The sequence below is a fragment of the Dipodomys spectabilis genome, unplaced genomic scaffold, assembly GCF_019054845.1.
Source record: "Dipodomys spectabilis isolate Male_0828 unplaced genomic scaffold, ASM1905484v1 ptg000087l, whole genome shotgun sequence".
Taxonomy (NCBI): Eukaryota; Metazoa; Chordata; class Mammalia; order Rodentia; family Heteromyidae; genus Dipodomys; species Dipodomys spectabilis.
Window position 1 is genome coordinate 1,776,261 of NW_024870764.1, and position 3,999 is coordinate 1,780,259.

The following is a 3,999-nucleotide window of genomic DNA, read 5'->3' on the forward strand; positions in this document are numbered from 1 at the left end:
TCTCTTGAGTAGCTAAGATTATAGGCATGAACCACCACTGTGTTTTCTATGTGCCAGTTCTGGGGCTTAAACTCAGGGCATGGGTGCTGCCCCCAAGCTTTTGTGCTCAAGGCTAATAAGCTACCACTTGAGCCCGTTTCATTTCTGACTTTCTGGTATTTAACTGGAGAGAAGAATCTCATGGACTTTCCTACCCAGCTGGAGGTATGATCCTCATACCTCATACCTCAGCCTTCTCAGTAGCTAGGATCACAGGCATGAGCCACTGGCTCCCAGTTCTCTCACTGCTGCTATAGCTGGGATAACAGGGGCACTCCATAATGACCATCTTCTTTGTCGAGTTAGAGTCACTCTGTGCCCTGGCTCTCCTGGAACTACAATCCTCCAGATTTCTACCTCTTGAATAACTAGGATTACAGAGATCGTTGCCTAGCCCCTACCTTACCATTTTGACAATGTTACACATTATAATCTTTACACAAATAATTTTACTTTACTTCTCTGTGGTAACAGTACATATCTGGTCCTGATGTTATGTCATTTCTCCAATAGAGTCTTTATTATTGTAGCCTTATTTTTTTTGTAGGTCATGAAGCCTGAACTCTGCGACTGGGCGCTGTCCCTCAGCTCTTCAGCTCAAGGCTAGTGCTCTACTGCTTGAGCCACAGCACCACTTCCTGCTTTTTCTGCTTATGTGGTGCTGAGGAATTGAACCCAGTGCCTCATACATGCAAGGCAAGCACTCTACCACTGAGCCAGTTTCCCAGTCCCGTGGCCTTATTTTTTGTGTGGGACTTGTACTGGGACATGAACTCGGGGCCTTGTACTCTCAGTCATCTTTTTCAACTCAAGGCTGATGCTCTACCACTTGAGCCACAGCTCCAATTCTGGCTTTTGCTGGTTAGAGATAAGAGTTTCTTAGATTTTTTTTTCTTCCCAGGCTGGCTTTGAACCTTGATCTTCAGATCTCAGCCTCCTGAGTAGCTAGGATTGTAGGCATGAACAACTGACATTTGGGTCACTTAAAAAATAGCATGTGTGGCTGGGAAGGTGGCTCAGTGGTAGAGCACTTGCCTTGCATGCATGAGGCCCTGGGTTCAATTCCCCAGCACCACATAAGCAAAAAGAAAAAAAGCCGGAAGTGGTGCTGTGGCTCACGTGGTAGAGCGCTAGCCTTGAGCTGAAGAGCTGAGGGACAGTGCTCAGGCCAAGAGTTCAGGCCCCACGACTGGACCCCACAAAAATAACATGTATGAATTATGCAAAGGGAGACGTTGCACTGTAATATTTGATTATATGCATATAATATTTACCCCCTGCATTAGTCTTTTTTTTCCGGTCTGCTTCTGTTTAATAGGGATCAGTTTTTACTCATCTTCAAATACATGGAATGTTGGCACAAAACTGAAGCTGCTGTGGAAAGATCACAGATGTCCTGTGGGTTATGGAAACTTCCATTCCTCTAAAAACATGCCTTTACATGGTCTTTATATATTGTACAAATTTATGTTGAACTCTAAATAGTAAGTAATAATTAAAATAAAATGTTTTATTTGTAAATTATGTACAGAATACACTTTACGTTACAACAAGGAGAGGGGAAGAAGGAAGAAGTGTTTGTCTGCTAGAGATGACCATCATTCTCTGGATCAAATGTACAATTCAGTTTGGATTTCCTCTGTTGGAAAAGGAGAATTTGTAGCTTTGTTAAAAACATTGTTGCATCGTTATTAGTTGGTTTGTTTCCACAAAATGCTTTTGATCCCTGCTAACTCAGAATATTAGAAGAAACTTCTGGTACAATGTTATAAAGAGAAAAACTATCGAGAACAATGAGTTTAAGCATTTCATTCTAAGGAAACTGTGAAATGGCTACATAACTATGCATAATCTGACACATTGGAGTTACTTTATTCTTTTCAAAGTTATTTTGATTAGTCTAACAGTAAAAAGCCATATAACTATCAAAAATGCCCTTAATCTAAATGTCAATGTGGAAAATGCGTCTTTGATATCTATCAAAATGAATGAGACCTATTTACTGTAAAATTATTAAATGGATAAAACTCATTAATGGCCGTAGACTGTACCAAGAATAGTACCAATATCCTATAAAACGAAGGACTGTCACTGCTTGAATGTCAAATACATGTCGGTAAATTGATTTAAAGAATGCTACAGTGTCATATGTACATTATGATGATCAGCCAACACAGAAAATCCAACCTCTTGCATTATTCAGTCCCCAAATTGGTCAGATTATGACTTTTCATGTGCAGCTTTAGGTGTGTCTCCATTGTTGTCTTCCTCCTCCTCTTCACAATCCCCATCTGTTTGCTGTTCCAGCTCCTCCTTGGTGATCATTTCAAAATCATTCCCATTTCCACTACTGTGCTGGGACTGGTCATCTTCCCTCCTGTCACTGTGTCTGAATGTCATTCTCCTCCTGAGCCTTCTGTTCCATGATTTCCTGGTCCTATTTTTCCTTCCTCATCTTCCTTTTTCTTACTGTCTGACTTTTCCTCACTGTTGGACTTCTGCTGCTTTTTATTCTCAGATTTCTCATCTTTCTTTAAGTCTGCTTTTGGTCCTTTGTATTCGTGTGTGTACAGAGGCCTGAAGGAGTCTATGAAGCCCACGTAGGCAGTCAGATTTGGCATGAACCAAAAGTGGTGCCTTCCTCTAGTTATGAGCCAGATGATAAGAAACAGAATGCAACGAGCAACAGCAAGAAGAAAAATGCTGGCTACAAAACAGCCTGCACCCACACTGAGGTAATAAACACCTAGTCTCATTTCTGCTGGCCAAAGAGGAAAGAGGGTGGCTGCTATTACTGCAATCACAAGAATTAATCCCATGACAAATGCTTTAATGTGAACTGGGTCATAGATCCACACATAAACCTCATTTCCATCCAGAAAAACTTGATCATCATGGGGTTCAAGTTTGAATTTTTTCTTAGTTTCCTTCTTTTTGGGAGTTCCTGGAGTTTCCTCCTTTTTGGATTCTTCCTTTTCACCATCTTTTTCCTTTTTTGTCTTTTCTTCCATTATATTTTCTTTCTTGCTCTTTTATCTTCTTCTTTTCCACTTTTAGCTTTTCCTTTATCTTTTTCTTTCTTTATGTCCTTTTCATATTTCATTTTCATTACTTTTAGTGCTCGATGGAAAAACTGTTTCTTTAAAAGCCTGTTGCAATAGTCAACCACAGATTCCCTGGTTGTAAATAAAGCTTCCTCTCCTTTCTTGGCCTTTGCCCACTTTGAATCCGAAAGGCAGTCCACGGCTTTGGAAGTAATAAAATAATCAACTCGATGACCCATCATATTGATGAATTTTGTTGGACAGTTGAATCGAAGATACTTGGCTACGGCCTTCTCTTCTTTAGATGTTTCACCAACTTCCTGGATCCGCTTCTTGTGTAGCCTGCGTTCCGCCATGTTGGCTGCTCCGCCCGGTTCCCCCTCCCTCCCCCCCCCCCCCCCCCCCCCCCGCATTACTCTTATCCCCTCTCCTTTTTCCTTCACCTTTGTCTCCAGTAGTTCCTTTTTTACTTTCAAGACCTCTTCCCCTTTACAGCTTCAATAAATGAGAGAAAATGTGATATTTGGTTTTATGGAGTGATCTTGCTCAATGTGATTTCTCCAGTTCCATCTATTTTTTAGCAAATGATATAATTTTATTCTTCTTTATGCTTGACTAAAACTCCATTGTATGCATAAGTTTTGTGTGAATATGCCCTCAATTTTTTTTATTAATTTTTAAATTTTTAAACATTAAAAAATTTTTATTGTAAAGGTGATGAACAGGGCTCTACAGTTACAGTTACATAAGTTAGGTAATTTCATTTTAAACAATGTTGCCCCTTCCTTCATTTTCTCCCACTTACCACTCCTCACTCCACTCCCCCCTCCAAGTTGTAAAGTTCATTTCCAACATAGTGTCTAGTGAGTATCATTGTTGCATTAGTTCATCCTTTGCCCTGCTGTTTCTGGGATTC

General features: G+C 40.3%; 1 pseudogene; it reads right to left on the reverse strand.

Moving 5' to 3' along the window:
• Window positions 1-2,007: 2,007 nt before the first annotated feature.
• LOC122111721 lies at window positions 2,008-3,454 on the reverse strand (annotated as a pseudogene).
• Window positions 3,455-3,999: the final 545 nt, after the last annotated feature.